Source organism: Vicugna pacos, chromosome 2, assembly GCF_048564905.1.
Source record: "Vicugna pacos chromosome 2, VicPac4, whole genome shotgun sequence".
NCBI classification, from domain to species: Eukaryota; Metazoa; Chordata; class Mammalia; order Artiodactyla; family Camelidae; genus Vicugna; species Vicugna pacos.
In genome coordinates, this window is record NC_132988.1 from 119,148,133 (window position 1) to 119,167,016 (window position 18,884).

Below are 18,884 nucleotides of genomic sequence, written 5' to 3' on the forward strand. Positions count from 1 at the left end.
TAATCCTGGGGACCTGACTACTGAAAACAAAGTGGAGCCCTCACCCGACCTCCCAGGCCACGTGGGAGTCACGACCATCCTTCAGAGCCAGCTGAGCCCGGCCCAGCTCCACCCACGATGCTCAGTGCCAACTTCGCCTGACTTAACCTCAGGTCTGCACGCCCTGCGCGACCCGGGCAGGTCCCTCCCTCCGGGCCCCTCCCTCGGCCGGGGGTCCCTCTGCCCCGGGGGTGCAGGCCAAGGGCTGCGTGTACGTCCTCCCCCGCGGAGGCACCCGCCCGCCCAGAGGCTCCAGCAGAGGCCCAGCGGTGTTGGGAGCCATTCCTTGGCACAAGTGAAAACCACAACGCAAGCTCCCCCTCCTGCTCTGAATGAAAACTGCTTGGTTAGCCAGGCGGCCCGCCCTCTGTCGGCTCACGGAAGGCCTGACTGCAGCCGGGGAGCCCCCAAGACCGCCCGCTGGCTTCTCATTGGGCCGACCCATGGCACTGCCCCATTGGAGCCCACCGGGCGCCAGTCATGGGGTCAGCATGTGGCCTGGCAGGACTGGAGAGCCTGTGACCTCTCCAATTTCCCCAGCCTGGCCTGGGCCTCCAAACCCCTCACGACACCCTCCCCACCCCCAGCACTGAACCCTCCCTTCCATCCCCCACAGCTGCAAGGGCGAGCATTTTGAGCTGTGAGAGGCAGGGCGGTGACATTCCAGGCAGTCACCCCGATGCTAGCCAGCTGCCAGGGGCCGTGAGGGCGGGTGGTGCTGGCGGCCCTGTGGCCGTATACTGCCCATCAGGAGCCCTGGCGCCCCCTCCCCAGCCAGAGATGAGGCCTCTGACTCACCCGAAGGCCGCTCCGAGTCACCCGTGTGCAGGCAGGCGCACAGAGGCCCCAGTGGGACTGGATGGAAGGGAAGCCTATCCCGCGTCCCATCATGGCTGTGGGGTCCATCTGCCCCAACCATGGCCATGAAGTTTTGACCATGTAAACAGTGGCTGTACCGTGAAATGCTGGCTGTGTTCTCTGGACGACATACCCACGTGTGCCAACGGGTCCTGAGGCTGGGTTTTCAGGATTGGGGTAAGTCCCGTCCCCTTCCCAAGCCTCAGTTTGCCCACTTGTAAAGTGAGCAGGTAGCCGCCCCACTCCAAGCCAGTAACTTCATCTGAGTCCTGGGGCTGACTGGCACCTTTGGGGACCCTTCCCTTCCCAGCCGAGGCCTGCCCAGCCTCACACCCCATCCCTGAACGGCCGGCAGCTGGCCAGTCACTCCCCTCCTGAGCAGATGGCAGATAACATTTGGGGTTTCCATGGAAACTAGAAAGCTGAGTACAGGTAAGTCTGAGATTTTGTAATCACAAGTCTGGAGTAACCAAAGCAGCACAATGAAGTCAAATTTCACTCCAGCCCTTAGGAGTTGGGATTTCTCCACGGTCCTGAGGACCCGTGCCTCTCATGAAAGGGGAGCCCAGGGTGGCAGGGAGAGAGATGGGCACCTGCAGTCTGAGCCTGTGCGCCTCCACAGATGCCCCCAGGCGTTTCCCGACGGGCAAGAGGGCTGAGGGCTGAGGGCCACAGCTGCTAAGCGCTGGACCACCCTGGACAAGTGACACGTGGGAAACACCGGACGGGCTTTGGTTATCTGGGACGTCGCACCCAGCCTGTGCGAAGCGGGGGGCCAGCCTGTGGAAGCAGAGCCTGAGACAGGGCTTCTGGTTGTTCAGGACCGGGCAGGGGAAGGAATTATGCCAGGAAGTGGTCTTGGCTGAAGTCCCCCTCGGGACGCCGGGGCAGACCCAGCCAGGGCCCTTTCCTACCTCCATGGGCTCTAGGCTGGGCAGGGGAGCCATCCCCAGCGGAGGCCCTGACCTGTGAGTCACCTGCTGGGGAGGGTGCAGCGGCCAGTAACGGAGCTCCGGTCAGGACACCATTGGCTCTGCGGCGATGGTACATCTGTTCCCATTTCACAGATGAAGACACCACACGGGATAGAGGCAGAGCCCGGGCCTGCTCTGCCCACACCACTGCTCTCATAAGCAGGAGGCTGTGGTCCCCGAGGCCACGTGACAGTGTGGAACCTGCAGCCAGGGCCTCTGGGCCCCATGAGGGTCTAACCAGTGAACCAGAGCCTCGGGGTTTGAGACATTTCCCCCACATCAGAGGCCACCTTGGGCAGCTTCCCCCTGGTGTTTGACTCGGGGCTTGCAGGTGGCATTAAAACACAGCGAAGAGGAAAACACCCCGAATGCACTGCGCTTCAGCCATAGCGAGTTACGGAGAGGTGCGTCTGTCCTTGGAAACCACACACTCAGAGAAAGCCCGCAAGGGAGCCGGGAAAACATCAAGAGCAGTTAGTCCCCGGGGGGCCGATTACTTCCTCCTGGGTGATGGTCTGTGTTGCAGCTTCACTGACTGTGGCAGTCAGGTGACAGCCCCCTGGACGTGTCCCCGCTGTGGGGACCCAGAGCTGGCTGCCCTCCCCGCCCACCGTCTGGGTGGCTCAGCAGTGCTGAGTACCAGTTTGCTGAGGCAGCCTGAGCCTCTCCTAGCTAATTTTAAACACTGGGCTAAGGACTGGTGTGCGGATGGAGCCTCCTCTTGGTTGCCCTGTCACCATTCATTACTGCTGGGGACGGGAACAAGCATGAAAGGAACAGCAGTGGCCCAGGACTGTCATTACCAGGCAGCCTTCGGGGCGGCTCCAACTGACTGGGTGGCCCAGAGTTGTAGCAGGGACAGCGTTTGTTCCGAATTAACCAGTGAGTGATTTCCGGAGACTGCAGGAAGCCGTCTGATGGGTGAGACAGGCACAGGCAGTTTTCGAGGTTTCCTGGCACGGTGATTCATGCAGAGATTTATTTTGAAATTCATTTCTATCCGGTGGTGCTCACGGGCCTGGAGAAGTTCTGTCCCCTCCCCCAGTGCCAGGGAAGGAGGAGAGGGAGGGGAGGGAGGGGGCTGAGGAAAGGGCTGGCCACTTAGAAGGGAGGTGCGGGGTCCCAACTCAGTCTCCAACCTGCCTGGGAACTCCCACCCTCTCTGGGCCTCCGAGTCCCCATCAGAATGTCACACAGGCTGGGTGGCTCTCGGGTCCTTGCAGCTCAGGTGTCCCTGACATTTGTCCTAGGTTCATGCTCCCTCATGGAGTTTTCAGCCCCAGGAGGCCATGGCCCGGAGGGCACAGGCTCTGGGTCAGACATACCTGGGCTTGCCAAGCATTCTGAGTAACTTGGGTCAGACTCTCCTGCCCTTACCTGCAGAGGGTGGGTGGCCAGGGCTTTGCACAGAAGGAGGGAGGGTACCATAGGGGTTTCTGGGGGCGGGGCTGGGATGGAGGCCCTGCAGGCTCCGTGCAACCCTAGAGCCGAATAACAGAGGGGGTCCTGTCCACTCCATCTGTCTTCAGCCCCTTTGCCCAGAAAGCCCGCCGTAGGCACCCCTGCTAGAGGCAGTTTGGCGGCCTCCCGCCCCCACGGTCTCCTTGGTTCTCCCGGTGGTGGCCAGGCGCAAGGCCACGTCAGCAGCAGGCCCATGGCGGGGAGGCCGCCCCATCCTCTCAGGGTTTTCACGAGGCACAAATTTCTGGCAGGACGTGAGAGGGCGGGTGCCTGGGGAGCAGAGAAGGAAAAAGTGACTTCCAAGAACTGAGTTGCATTCAGGAATCTCTGCCTTGAAGTACCCTTTCCTTGCACGGGTCCTCACAGGTTTGTCTCTGCCCATCTAGGCTCCAGTTGGGTGTTAAGACAGAAGGGGGTAGGAAGCCCATCGAGGTCCTCCTGACCTGGGAGGGGACAGCAGGGTGCTGCATTGTGGGGGGTGGGGGGGTGCTCTGGGCAGGGACAGGGAGCATGGGGTCTCAAGTGCCTTCGGGGAATTAACTTAGGCTCTCCTCTGCAAAATGGAAAAGGGCCTGCCCCGTGCAGGGTGGCTGGGAGAACTTTGGTGCGGATTCGGAGCCAGGCTCTGACTCAGGTGGCCTCATCGGCCAGACCCCATGTTTCTGGGACCCTCAGGCTGCCCACCTGTGGATGGGACAGGGCAGGAGACTGGGGGCAGCTATAGGATTATCTAATTCTTTTTCCAGTTCTTTTCCAACCCGATCTGAGTGTCGGGTAGGTTCGTGCCCATGCCTGGGGTCATTTGCCCATTTCTGTCCCCACGGTCTCTTAGTTGAGGGGCGGGCAGGGTCAGCAGGGCCCTCCCTCTGGGAGATGGGAGGGGAGTGAGCACATCCCGAAGCACTGTTCTAGGAAGACAAAGGGACCCTTTGATGGAACCCCATGCTCAGCACCACGTCTGGACTGTGCCGGGGGCAGAGTGAACAAGGAGCATGGGTGGGTGGACCACGGCCCCAATTCTGGAGGGCTCTGGGGTGCTTGGTACCCTTGCTGCGAGATGACTCACTGGGTGGTCCTGGATCTTCCAATCAATCTCTTGGAATGTCATCCTCAGAGAACCAGACAGAGGATGCCAGCTGGAGCTCTGGGTGGGAGTAGTGAGGGGGCGAGGCCACCTTGCAGGGTCACCATCATTGAGAGACTCTGATGAGCCCCTTTCCTTGGGGCCCGAGTCTTCCCACCTGTAGAGTGATGAGGAATGAGGACCATCCTCTGAGCCTCTGATGGGAAGGAGATGGGTGCAGAATTCTGGTGTGGAGTTGTGCTGGGGAAGAAGTGGGCTTGGTGGGACCCCAAGACCCAGGCCAAAGGGAGGAGCAGGTGAGGTTGGAGCTGCAGGCTTGGCCAGTGAGGTGAAGGTGGAAGCACCCGAGTTGGACTTTAGGAACATTCCTTAAAGGGGGACAGATGGCAACTGCTTAACTTCTTTAACTCCTGTTCTTCCCTTCTTTTTTGGCTGGGATGCAGATGTGATAGTTGGAGCTGTAGCAGCCAGGTTTTGACCATGAAGATAGCCCTCACACACTGAGTATGTTGAAGCAGAAAAAGAGAAGCCTCTGTGGTCTCACCTCCCGATTTCATGAAAGTAAACTGCTGATCCATTTAAGCCATTTCATTCTGCTTCCATTGTATGCAGCTATGCCTGTCCTGCCTTGCTTGGCCACCCTAGGAGCTCGCAGGACCAGGTGGTACAAGCAGGAGGGACGGAGGAGGGGAAACGTTAGGGATTCCAGGAAGAATGTGAAGTAGCTACTGGAAAAGCCTGTTCAGCATGTCTGGTCGGAAGGCTTTACGATATTTTGTAGGAGATGCTGTTTGGGCAAAGCCTACCAACATTACCAACGTCAGGAAGGAGGGAGATGACGTCACTAAAGATTCGACAGATGCTAAAAGGAAAACAGGGAATAGTATGGACAACCTTGTGTCAGTGGACTCAAACTCGGTTATGATGGGCAAATTCCTTGAAAGATGTAAAATACCAAAGCTCACTCAAGAAGAAAAACATTATTTTCAGATTATAGCCCTATATCTACTAGAGAAATTGAATTAGTAGTTGAAACATCCCCATAAAGAAAATTCAGGCCCAGGTGGTTTCCTTGGAATATTCTACCAAAAATCTAAGAAAGAAATAACACCAACTGTGCCCAGACTTTTCTGGAAAATGGGAGAGGGAGGAGTGTTTCCCCACTCACCCTGTGAAGCCAGCATTATTCTGATACCAAAACCAGAACCAGGCTTTACAGAAAGCAAGCTACAAACTAATCTCTCTTAGGAGCATAAGTGAAAAAAGTTTAAACAAAATTTTAGAAAATTGAATCCCATCGTATATAAATAGAATAATGTTTTATGGCAAAGGCAGATTTATCCCAGGAATGCAAGGTTGGTTTAACATTTAAACAGCAATCAATTTAATTTACCACATCAATAAGCTAAAAATGAAAAACCACATGATCATCTCAATAGAGGCAAAACTGCTTTGATAAAACCCAAAATGTATTTTTGATAAAAGCCCTCAACCCAGGAGGAATAGGAGGGAGCTTCTATTCCTAGCCTCAGGGCACCTACGAAACGCCTCTCCCCGTTCATGTGCTTAGTGGAGGAAGACAGGCTGCCTCTGAGAACGGGGGCAGGACTACGGTACGTGCTGCCCCGCTTCTGGTCAGCGTTGTGCCGAGGGCTGGCCAACGCAAGGAGGCAACAGGAAGAAATGAAAGGCATGTATAGTGGAAATGAAGAAATAAGACTGTCATTATTCACGTACAGCATGGCTGTCTATGTGGAAAATCTGATGGAAACTGATGGAATCTACAAAATAGCTACTGGAATGAGTGAGTTTAGCAAGGTGGCAGGATGCAACTTCAATATAGAAAATCATTTTTAATACACTAGTAAAGAACAACTGGAGATCGAAATTTAAAACAACCATTTACAATAACATCAAAAAGTATGAAACACTTACGAATAAGTCTGGCAGAAGAAGTGCAAGACTGGGCGCTGAAAACCACCGAGCGTTGCTGAAGGACGGTAAAGCCCCGAGGATGTAGCAAAAGACGTCAAGGTGCCTCTTCTCCTTGGAGCTGCCTATAGACTTGACGGAACCCCAGGCAAGCTCTCAGCAGGCTTGTTCGTAGAAGCTGACAGCGATTCTAAAATTCACACGAAGGAACCTGGTGCTGCCCCGTTTGTAGACAACGTGCTTCTGGGTTGGGTGTCGTCGTACACAGCAGAGCACATCCCTCAGTGCGATCTGTTAAAAGTCAGCCCTTGACACGAGGGTTTGTTTAAAAAGAATATTTTTTGAAGAAAAAAAGATATTAATAAAATAACAGCAACAAAACAAACAAACAAAAAAAGCTAAAACAAAGAAAAAAGACAACAAAATAAAAAAGAATTTTTAAAAGTAAAACTAAATTTTAAAGAATAAATAAAATTCACATGAAACTGCAAAGGACCCAAAATACCCAAAATACGCTGAAAAGAACGAAGCGGAAGCACCCACTCCTTGACGAGGAGGCGCCGCAGCAGGCGGTCCCGTGGCTTCCTCCCAGTGAGCCCAAGAGGAAGCTGAGGTGCCGGGGGGTGGCCGCCGGGCCCGCGTCCCGCAGCCGGGGAGGGCCGGCGGGGGCGCGGACGGCAGGACAGCGCTCTGCCCGCTGCCGCAGCCTCAGCCTTTAGCCCCTGCCCGGCACACCGCAGAGGGTGGCAATAATAGTCAGAATCGTCACAGCCAGTGGTCGCTGTGCATCTTCCCACGCCTGGCGCTGTGCACGCACTTCATGTAAATGTCAGCTGGGTCAAGCAGGGGTGGCAGAAGCATTTTCCCTCACCTAGTGTCCTTTAAGAGGGGTTTTGCTGAACACTCCTGGAAGACGGGGTGCTTCCCTGCTGGGGGAGCAGGCTGTGTGTCCCCTCCAAGCGCACAGTGGGGCCGGTTCCCAGGCAGCCGTGCAGGGAGGCCTGCCAGGCTCGCTCACTGCTGCCTGTGGCCCAGTGGAGGCCTAACCCCGGTGGCCAGCATTAGGAAGTCACCTTTGCTGCACATCCAAGCTGGATTCTTCGGAATCTAGCCTTTTTGTTGGTTTTAAGTAATGAAGCTGGTATTTTACTCCCAGTCCCACCTTCCTGATTTCTTTGTCCCCAGTCAGCTCCCACCCTGGGCAGGCGGAGGACTGCTCCACTCCCAAAGGGAGTCCACGCAACCCCCTGCGATGAGGTGGGTGCTGTCACTACCTTTATTTTGCAGATGAAGAAATGGAAGCACAAAAGGAGGAGTGGGTGAACGAATGAGTGTATGAATGAGCGAAAGGACAATTTGCCACCAAAGCCCTGCGTTGGCCACGAACTCCCTGCCTTTGGCATGAAAAGCTGTGTTTGGCAGGAGGAAGCGGGGTGGGGGGCACCTGGCCGGGTTCTGGACATGCTGAGTGGTGCGGACAGACCCTCTGGGGGCTGGACAGTGGCTGCCCTGTGCCCCATCACTGTGACTGGCTGGGCACAGCCCCCAGGGCCCGTCAGCTCCTCCCTCAGCAATGGGGGTCTCAGCCCGGGGTTTGAGGGGCAGGGGCCGGACCCCATTCTCTCCTGGCCCTGCTTCTATCACAGGCTGGACACAGAAAGGGCCTGGAAGTCTTGTTGAAAGACTGGTGGGTTTTAAACATTTCAACTTTCCCGTTTTGGTTTTGACTTTTAGCGCAGGAGAGGAAGTCGAAGGCCTGGGTCCCCAAGCCAACCCTGCTTGGCTGGGCGCTCCTGGAGTAGGAACTGGGTCTGCCCCGTGGGGGTGTTTGCCGAACGAGCTGGGGACAGGAGAGGATGTGACTTTGGCCATCGTAAGGGGAGGAGAGTTGTTACAAGGAGGAGCAGCCTGGGCTTGGCCGGGGACCAGGGCCCTGGTGGGGCGGCAGGTGTGGGCGGGAGGCAGGGTGGCAACGAGCAGCCACCCTCTGTGCTGGGCTCAGGGCTGCCCGTGGGCTGGGGAGCCTTCTCAGTGGGAACGCAGCCGGGCCGCTCAGGGCCGCCTGGAGAAGTCCTCTCCAGGGCCAGCCCGGACTGGTGCCTCCCGCGTGGAGGTGGCCAGGGCTCATTTTCCACTGTGACAACAGCTCTGCAAGGGGTGTGGTGGCCACGTGGCCTGGAGCCCTGGTCCCCGGCCAAGCCCAGGCTGCTCTTCCTTTTAACAACTCTCCTCCCTTTACGATGGCCGAAGAAGTCACATCCTCTCCTGTCCCCAGCTCGTTCGGCAAACACCCCCATGGGGCCGACCCAGTTCCTACCCCGGGAGCACTCCGTCTACTGGGGAAACGGCCCAGGAAAGAGGTAGGTGTAAGACCCACAGTCAGCACGGACAGTAATGATCACGTATGGAGCCCTTCTGAGAGTCCAGGGATCTCAGAAGGGTTACCTTATGCAATGCTTGCAGCAAACTTTAAGGCATATATTGTTACTCTTGTTTTATACCCAAGGAAACAGAACTAAGAGAAGTTAAGGAACTTGTCCGAGGTCACACAGCTACAAAAGGAGCAAGATTTCAACCTTTTATGAATGACCCCCATTTGTCAAACTGGGTTTCTGGGTGTTTTCCGCTGAGGCAGAGGGGAGCAGAGAGACAGTGGAACCCAGAGGAGGCACCAAAACCAGGCCTGGCATCAGAGAAGTCTGCCTGGGAGCAGTGAGCACACAGCTGGGCACTGAGGGATGAATAGGAGTTGGCTAGGGAGAGGAGGTGAGGAAGGACCTTTTAGGTCCCAAGTCAAAGAGCTGGATGGAGCTTCCCTCTGGCATTCAAGGTAGAAAGGGCAGGCGATTTGACAATTGCGGCCGGAATGATTGCTCCTCTGTGCAGACAATGAAGACGTAGAGCCCTATTTTAAACCCCATACAAAGCAGACTCTGGACAGATTAAAGACCTATGCATGAAATGCAAAACTCCAAAACATCAAGAACATCCCAGGAGAACATTCATATAATCTTGGGTCAGAGAATGATTTCTTAACCAGGACAGGAAAGTCCAAGCCACAAAGGAGAACGGTGACGTTCACCACGTGATGCGGGTGCAGACGGCGTGGTGGGGGGTGTTTGCGCTACACGTGGCCACGAAGGCCGGGCTCCCAGCGCTCACGGAGCACTTCTGGGAGCAGAGCCCCTCCCTCCTCTTGATCACTCGCTCCTCCTACTCATTCTTGACCCATGTCCACTCATTTGTTCCTTCCACGTGGCTGTTGCCGAGAGGCCTCCAGCTGGGATGTGGTGCCCATGCTCCCTCAGGGTCTCACCCTGGGATTTGGACACATGGCAGCTGAGAGGATGCAGCAATTCTGCGCAGCCCACACCCTGGGGCTGCCACAAATGCTTGACCTGGGTCCTCGAGAAGTGTTGAGAGACCTCATGGCGGTGCCCTGCAGGTGCTGCAAACCCGCCTGTTCGCATGGGGAGCCCCTGCGGCAGGGGCCGCACGCTCACACACAGCGGGACCACTTCGGCCTGGGATGGACTGGTTTCTCCCCACAGACAGCTTGCCCAGGTGCTGTGCCCAGGGTGAGGTGGGGGCGGGAGGGCTTCCTGAGGGAGGTGTTTCCCAAGGTGACACAGGTTCAGAATCCATCTCCCGGCCCCTGGGACCCTTGGAGGTTGAAAACTCACAGCCTCTCTTAGAGCCTCCTCCCTGAAACCTCGCTCAAAAGGACGCAGGCCTTCCTGTGAGCCAAGAAATTTCTGGGCCACGGGAGAGGCCAAGGGCGCAGAGAAAGCAGGACAGAAGGAAAACGCATTTCAAAGGAGGCTCAAGAATTTGCTGCTCAGGAAATAGCTCTGGAAAAGTTCAACGGGGGCGTTCGGAGGAATCCCAAATATTCCCAGTCAAGAGGAAGGAAGGTTTGTGTTCCCGGGATGAGAGGGCCTGGGGCCTCTGGAGCTCAGCCCGTCCTGGGAGGCGGCTGGCCCGGGGAGGGCTGAGGTCAGCAGTGGAGGAGGCGGGGCGGGCAGGGCCAGTGCGCGAGGAAGGCCCAGGGCCGGCGGCTGAGCTCAAAGCAGCAAACACTTGGGCAGCTCTGTCTGCCCCTCACTCACCCTCACTCCGATGCGGAACTGCGTCATCCACATCCCTGGGGCGGGGCTTTATTCCTCAGTGAACCCCTGGCCCACAGAGTGGGTGACACCCTGCAGGCCAGCTGCCGGTGTCCGTCAGCTGCAGGAATAAAGGCCACATCCCACGGACTCCTAGACACGGACCACTGCAAGATGCTCCCTTGCTGACCCGCTGTTGAGATAGAAAAGCTGCTGCCAAGGAAATTAGACACGGCACTTCATCTCAGCCCCCAACACTGCCTTGCTGAAGACACATTTGGTGGCAGTGAACTGAAACTCACGTGCTGAGCTGGATGTGGGCCTGCCCGGCCGAGGTCGAGGCGGGGTGGGGTCGCCACGGCAAAGTGGGGACCGGCAGTGAGAGTGATGGTCTTATTCCCCAGGTGCTGGGGCCTTCGCGCCTCCTGTTTCTGTTTCTTCCTGTGGCTTCTGGGGGAGTCGGGGCTGGCTGCTCTGTGCACCCCAGTCCCTCCTGGACACGGCGTGGTGCCCACATGTCAGTGCCAGGACTCTCCCCTCTAAGGAGCTGGTGTTTGCTCTCCTTCGTGACCCAGATCCACCCGTGATCTCCCCCAGCAGCCAGAGACCTGCTCTCCAGCACCACAGTTGTGTCTTTTCCAGGATGCCTAATGAATGGAGTAACCCCATTGGGATTATCTGGCAAATGAACATGAAAGAGATCCCAGTCTCGGTTCCCTTCCCCAGTGTGACTCCCTTGGGGCCAGCCCGGGAGTTGCCTGTGTCCGCGGGCCAGTCCTCCTGGCGCTGGGTGGCGATTCATTGGATGGATGTAGCCTGGGTCGTTTATCTGTTCACCCACTGGAGGACATTTGAGTTTTTAAAGTTTGTGTCTTTTGCCAAACTTGGGAAGTTTTCAGCCATTATTTCTTCAGATGTTTTGTTTCTGCGCCATCCCTTCCCTCTCTCCTTCTGGGTCTCTGACGACACAACATTAGACCTTACGTGATTTCCTCACGGGCCTGTGAAGCTTTGTTCATTTTTTTCTTTTTTTTAAATTGCATTTTTTAATTAGCTAGAATTCACAAGACATAAAAGTCACCATTTTAACCATTTTGAAGTGGACAAGTCAGTGGTTTTTGCCACATCTACAATGTCGTGCAACCATCGTCACCGGGCGGTCCTGGAGTGCTTCTGTCAGCCCCAGAAGACATACAGACCCGGTAGCGGTCACTCCCAGTCCCCCCCCCCCCCGACCTCGACAGCCCCTGCCCTGCTTTCTGTCTCTCTAGATGGGCCTGTTAAGGACATTTATACATGAAATTACGTAATTGTGGCCTTTTGTGTCTGACTCCTTTGGTAAAACATTGACACAGTGTTTTCAAAGACTCATCCATGCGGCCCCCTGTGTCAGCGCACCATTCCTTTAACAGCTGGATACTCTTCCGCTGTGCGGAGCCCACGTTAAAAATCCGTCTGCTGACAGACATCGGGGTTGTGTTCCCTTTCTGGCTATTGCGAACAACGCCGTGACAAACAACTTCTGCACCAGTTTTCGTGTGGCCCTGTGTTTTTATTTCTCTTGTTCTCTTTTCACTTTTCTTACACCCTGAGGCACAGAGTCTCCCGGTCACACGGGGGTTCCATGTTTCCCTTGTGGGGGCGCTAACACACTGGTTTCCACAGTTCGCACCGTTTGACATTCCCACCGCCCGTGTGCAAGGGCGCCAAGGCCGCCACGTCCTCCCCAGCCCTCGCTGTTTCTGGTTTGGATGACAGCCGTCCCGGTGGGTGTGCCGTTGTGTCTCCTTGTGGTTTTGATTTGTGTCCCCTGACGACTAACGATGGCGAGCATCTCTCCCTGTGCCTGTTGGCTGTTTGTGCATCTTCTCTGGAGAAACGCCCATTCAGAGCCTTTGCTCATTTTTAAGTGGGATTATTTGCTTTTTTATTGTTGTATTCTAGATACCAGTTACCAGATGTATGGTTTGCCAGTATTTCATCCCATTCTGTGCGTTGTCTTTTTGCCTTCTCGAGAATGTCTTATGCAGCAGAATTTTTTCATTTTGATGGAGTCCAGTGTATGTATTTTTTCTTTTATTGATTATGCATTTCATCTCACATCTAAGAAACTGTTGCCAATTCTGAGGCCACAAAATCTTATACTTACGTTTCCTTCTATGAGTTTTATAGTTTTAGCTCTTACATTGAGGTCTTTTAGTTAATTTTGAGTTAGTTTTTGTGTATGGCGTGAGGTAGGGGTCCAAATTCATTATCTTTTGTAGCTGTCCAATGTTCCTCCGCTGTTTGTTAAAAAGACTATTCCTTCCCCATTGAACGGTCTTGGTATCCTTTTAGTAAGTCAGTTGGCCATCATGTCTGGGTGATTTCTGGGCTCTCAGTTCTGTTCCATCGATTTCTTTGTTCGTCCTCAATCCTGCACCTTGTCTCAACGATGAGCTTGGTAGTAAGTGTTGAAGTCGGGAAGGGTGCATCCTCCAACTTTGCTGTTCTGTTTCAAGGTTGTTTTGGCTATTTGGGCTCGCTTTTGATGAGCTTTAGGATCAAATGTATCCACTTTGGGAAAGCAGGCAGTTGACATTTTGATGGGGTTCCAGTACATCTGTAGACCGTTTGGGGAGCATCGTCTAAAGTATTAAAGCTTCCAGTCCATGAACACGAGACGGTGTCCCATTTACTTAGGTCTTTTCATTTCTTTCAGCTCTAATTTGTAGTTTGGTTAAATTTATTCCCAAGTATTTTTGTTCTTTCTGATACTATCGCTGGACTTATATCCTTGGATTGCCCATGGTTAGTGTGTAAGAATTACAACTCATTTTTGCATATTGAGCTCATATCCTACAACCTGGCTCAGTTTTTTAATTCACTCTAACAGATGTTTTTGTGGATTCTTGGGGTTTTCTATGTGTAAGATTATGTCATATGCGAGTAGAGACAGTTTTAGCTCTTTTACAATCTGAGGCCTCTCATCTTTTTCTTGCCTATGGCCCACCTGGAACCTCTGGGGCGGCGCTCCGTGGAGGCGGTGGAACCTCTGGGGCGGCGCTCCGTGGAGGCGATGCTCTTGCCTTGTGGCTGCCCTTAGGGGAAAGCAGCCAGCCTTCACCGCTGAGCATGAGGGGGGCTGTGCTTGCTTCATACATGCCCGTGGTCAGGCTGAGGAAGTTCCCTTCTGTTCTAGTCTTTTTTCCCCCCTAATTTAAAAAATTGAAGTACAGTTTCTTTGCAGTGTTGCATTAGTTTCTGGTGTACAGCATAGTGATTCAGTTATATATGTATATGCATATTCATACTCTTTTTCATTACAGGTTACTACAAGCCGCTGAATATAGTTCCCTGTTCTATACAGTAGGGCCTTGTTGTTTACCTACTCTGTACATAGTATTTGTATCTGCCAATCCCAAACTCCCAGTCTATCTCTCCCTCCCCCTTTACTGCCCTGGTAACCATAAGTTTGTTTTCTTTTAAAAGAATTTTTTTTGTATTTATTTTTCTTTTTTGAGGAGGGGTAATTCAGTTTTTATTTACTTTTTAAATGGAGGTACTGGGGATTGAACCAGGACCTGTGCATGCTAAGCACACACTCTACCCACCCCCAATACATTTGTTTTCTATTCTGAAGGTCACTTTCTGTTTTGTAAATAAATTCACTTGTGTCATTTTGTATATTCCACATAGAAGTGATATCATACGGTATTTGTCTTTCTCTGTCTGGCCTACTTCACTTAATATGATCATCTCCAGGTCCAGTTGTGTTGCTGCCAATGACATTATTTCATTCTTTTTATTGCTGTGTAGTATTCCATTATATACATATATATCTCACATTTTCTTTATTCAGTCACCTGTTGATGGACATTTAGGTGGCTTCCATGTCTTGGCTGTTGTAAATAGTGCTGCTGTGAACATTGGGGTGTGTGTATCTTTTTGAATTATAGCTTTCTCCTGATATATGCCCAGGAGTGGGACTGCTGGATTGTGTGTTAGTCTATTTTTAGCTTTTTTAAGGAACCTCCATACTATTCTCCATAGTGGCTGTACCAATCTACATTCCCACCAACAATGTAAGAGGGTTCCTTTTTCTCCACACCCTCTCCAGCATTTATTATTTGTAGACTTTTTGATGATGGCCGTTCTGATCGGTGAGAGGTGACACCTCATTGTAGTTTTGTAGCATTTCTCAAATAATTAGTGATGTCGAGCATCTTTTCATGGGCCTGTTGGCCATCTGCATGTCTTCTTTGGAGAAATGTCTATTTAGATCTTCTGCCCATTTTTTAATTGGGTTGTTTGTTTTTTTGATATTGAGCTGTGTGAGCTGCTTGTATATTTTGGAAATTAAGACTTTGTCAGTCACATTGTTTGCAAATATTTTCTCCCATCCTGTAGGTTGTCTTTCCGTTTTGTTTATGGTTTCCTTTGCTGTGCAAAAGCTTTTAAATTTAACTATATCCCATTTGTTTATTTGTTCTAGTTTTTTTTTTTTTTGGTGTTTTCATCATGAAACGATGTTGGATTTTGTGATCATTTTTTAACCTCTTTTTTCTCTTTTGTCCTTACTGGGTATTTTTTATTGCTCTATCTTCAAGTTCACTAACTTATTCTCCCATCATGTCCATTCTGCTACTGAGCCCATACGATGAGTTTTTATTTTGATAATTATGCTTTTCAGTTCTAACATTTTCATTTAATTCTTCTTTATATCTTCTATTTCTTAGCCTAGACTTTCAACCTTTTGTTTCAGTCGTGTTCACCTTTCTTCTTGGATTATTTTCGCAATACTTGCACTAAGGTTTTCATCAGACAAGTCTGACAGCTGAATTGTTTGGCATTGGAACCTGTCGGTGGTCTTTTCCCAGGCAAGTTGAAGTTTTCCTGGTTCTTCGTATGCCAAGTAATTCTGGATTGTATCTTGGGCATCTAGAATATTATATGATGAGACTCTGGGTCTTAAGTCCTATGGAGAATGTTGATTTTTTTTGTAGCAAGCAATGGATCCCGCCGGGTCCAGCTCACAAGGATCCACCAGCCTTCTGTGGGTCGTGATTTTAACATCCAGTTCCATTTTCAGTCTTTGCAGTGATTTAGTCTGTGTGTGCGCCACCCAGTGGCCAGTCCGGGACCTTCCCCCCACCTGGAAAAGGGCTATTTCTCGCTTTCCCAATGGTTGGTGCTGCTACTACAAACCCCCTCTGTGGCAGAGGCGGGCTGTCCTCATTTCCCTCCCCTGCCCGCCCGCCCCCCAAGCTACAGCACAGTTTTGGTTAAATCAGCTCTTAGCATCTGTATTGTGATGACCAAGCATGCTGATGGCTGACGGACACACAGTGCACCGTAATCACCTTGTCCTTCTGGTCCAGCTTTTTCTTTTGCCTGGAGTTGATACTTGCCTTGTGTTTTCATTTGCTTAGTTTTTTATATACTTATCACTAACTTGTCCCCTAACTTCCCTTGTGTGGCTGGGTGCATCAGGTCACTTGTAGGTCCTTCTGTAAACCTTGACCCTGGGGTCTCCCACCTACAGCTCCAGCTTGGCTGGGGTGGTCGCCCCCCAGGTCTGCTGCCCTGAAGGCTCCTCTCCTGGGCTGGCTCTGTTTCTCCCCGGTTCCCATGGCTCCCTTCTCCATGAGAGGCAATGAGGGATACTAGTTAAGGCACAGGCTTTGGGGCCCCACTACCTGGGTCGAAGTCCTAGCTTTTCTGGCTCACTCAGTCTTGCCAGCCACTCGCCCCTGGTCCCACCCTCCCCAAGGTGCTGACTGAGACAGCACAGTCTCAGGGGTGGACTGAATTTAAAAGGTCCAGACAGAGAAGGTGTTGAGGTGAGAATAGGAAGGGTGTGTCTGGCACAGGATGCACAGGGAGTGTGTGCAGTCAGGTGTATGGAGAGGCGCCTGGCAATGAAGCTTGAGTGTCCAGGTGGGGACAGAACCTGGAGGGCCTGGAGTCCCAGGCTCAGGGGTAGAATCCAATCTGTGAGCAGTGGGGAGCCATTGGAAGTTCGTAAGCTAGAGAGTTACCTGGAACTTGAGATCCAGAAAGGACCTTAGTCCTCTGGGGTCCATCGGGTTCTTCATTTAGAAGCAATGGAATATCACTCTGGACAACTTCAGCCAAGAGGAATGTGCTGGAAGCATCTGGATCCATTCACAGAAGCCAAGGAGAGGCTAAGGATTCTGAACATACTATTCTCGCATCGATTCCTCCTTCTGCAATGAAGCCTCAGCCTCTATCTTTTTATCTGGTTTCAGAGTTTATGCATGCATTTCTGTGTCCCAAGACAAGGAAAAAAAAACATGGAAAGTCATGACCGGTTACTGACCGCCAGGAGGAGCGCTCAGTGCCTCCCATGCTTTGTCTCACGCCGTCCCCTCAGCAGCCTTAGGAGAGGGCGTTGTTATTAACCCCATTTCACAGAGGAGGGATATGAGGCACAGAGAGGTTCAGAAAGTTGCCCGCCCCAGGTGGCCCTGCCCGGGGGGCCCAGGCCATTCATCCACGCCACAGACCCCATCTGAAGTTAGCAAACTTGAGCTGAGGTCATCCTGGATTAGGACATGTCTTTTTTTTTTAATATTTTTTATTGATTTATAATCATTTTACAATGTTGTGTCAAATTCCAGTGCAGAGCACAATTTTTCAGTTATACATGAACATATATATATTCATTGCCACATTTTTCCTCTGTGAGCCACCACAAGATCTTGTGTATATTTCCCTGTGCTGCACAGCACAACCTTGTTCATCTGGTCTAAGGACATGGCTTAGATCCAATGACAAGCATCCCCATGAGAGAAGAAAAGGGGCGAGGTGCACAGAGGGGGAGGCCGTGTGTTGATGGAGGGAGTGACTAGAGGGCGGTGGCCACAAGCCAGGGGTTACTGGCAGCTACCAGAAGTTCAAAAAGGCAGGAAGGACCCTGCCCCGGGTGCAGAGGGAACCAGCCGGGCCGACACCTTGAATTCAGACTTCCAGCCTCTTAAACTGTGACAGAATAAGTATCTGTTCTTTGAAGCTGCTTTTCTGTGGTTTGTTACTGTGGCCACGGGAAATCCCTGCAGATGCTACCAAGTATGGACTTCTGGACTGCTGTTACTTAGGGACTGGTGTGTGCAAGGACCCAAGGCTAGGAGGAAGAAGTCCTGGAACATTAGAGTAAGGGGCTTTACAAGTAGTGAGTTCCCCATTCCTGGGAGGCAAACAAGTGGAGGCTGATGTCCAAGGAGATTGACAGGACCCGCAACTGGATTGAGGATCAGGAGAAGGGAGTGGGAAGAGTCACAAGTGCTCTGAGGGTTTGGGGGAGGTGGGAGGATGGTGATGCCATGGCAGGGAGAGAACCCAGGAGAGCCTGAGGGCTGGGGGGATCTCAGTGGTGGCGGCTGGGAAGGAGCCATGCAGAGGGAGGAGGGAGGCTGGGGGTCAGTGCTCAGCTGGGAAGGGCCACCGATCAGAGTCCAGCCCCTGGCAGGGTCCAAGCCAGCGAGGGTGTGAGAAGTGTCTGCTCCCCAAGGAGAGCTGGTCTCCAGGAGTCTCCCAGGATGCAGTCTGTCTGGCCTGCAGGCAATAAGGTCTGTCAGGCCGAGGTGCCCTTCACCCTCTCACCCCAGTGGCGGGAGCAGAGAGGCCTCCAAGTGGCCAGTGAAGACTTGTGCTGCTTGTGGACAAAGCTGCTGCTGGTGGAGGGGCTGGTCCTGACCCTGCAGCCCCTCCCAGCTGTATTGGCATCACTGCCCGAGGTCAGGGAGCACCGTGCGTCTGCTTTGTGCCGCAAGCCCAGCCAGGGTCAGCCCAGAGTCAGTGCCTGGGACACGTTTGTTGAATGAATGCAAGTGAGACCCAGATACTCATCTAGTAACTCACTCGAGGCCTCGGCACTTCACTTCGCCAGCAGAGGCTCTGCTCTCTGGTATTTGAAAGAGGATGAGGCGCCTTTGCTTCCAGGGTGGTTGTGAGGCCTGAATGAGAAACGCACGTAAGTAAGAGACCCTCAGGGCCCCATTTCCCACCCATAAAACAAGTGATGGGACCCGCCAAGTGAAGGGCATGCAGTGGCATCCCAGGATTGAGAGCTGGGGCCTGGCCTAGGTTCCGGGGCTGTAGGCGAGGCTTGAGCCCCACCGCCCGGGGCCAGGCCAGCCTGCCACCTCAGCACCATGCCCAGTGTGGCTGAGCTTCCAGACCAGCTGTTTCCCCCATTAGCCGCCCCTCCCTCCCAGGAGGGCCTCCAGCTCCAGAAAAATGGGAAAGGAGGGCCCCCGGGAACTTTCCAGGCAGCCGGTGTGGTCTCAGGGGTGCAGGTGGCCTACAGTGAGGGTCCTGGGCCGTGTCCTCCTCAGCTAGGCCTCAGGTGCTAAGTTCATTGCAAGTGTACCCCTTTCTGACCCCTGGGCCCTGGCCTCCCGGCCCACAGGCTCTGGCAGGCCTGGC

General features: G+C 53.1%; 2 long non-coding RNA genes across 5 annotated transcripts in view; one reads left to right on the forward strand and one right to left on the reverse strand.

Moving 5' to 3' along the window:
• On the forward strand, positions 1-5,336 carry LOC140688159 (uncharacterized). The gene is made up of 3 exons (XR_012062952.1): positions 1-152; positions 987-1,074; positions 4,860-5,336. It is a non-coding gene; the product is annotated as an uncharacterized lncRNA (long non-coding RNA).
• LOC140688152 (uncharacterized) overlaps positions 2,829-18,884 on the reverse strand; it is a 27,731-nt gene continuing 11,675 nt past the window's right edge. For 3 of the 4 annotated variants that reach the window (XR_012062948.1, XR_012062950.1, XR_012062949.1), the window contains exons 2-5: positions 18,318-18,412; positions 16,475-16,722; positions 6,352-6,655; positions 2,829-3,602 (exon numbers count right to left, since the gene is read on the reverse strand). This is a non-coding gene — a long non-coding RNA (uncharacterized lncRNA). Of the gene's footprint in view, positions 3,603-4,398; positions 4,574-6,351; positions 6,656-16,474; positions 16,723-18,317; positions 18,413-18,884 lie in introns of all 4 variants that reach the window. The other variant, XR_012062951.1, reaches the window with a different exon arrangement.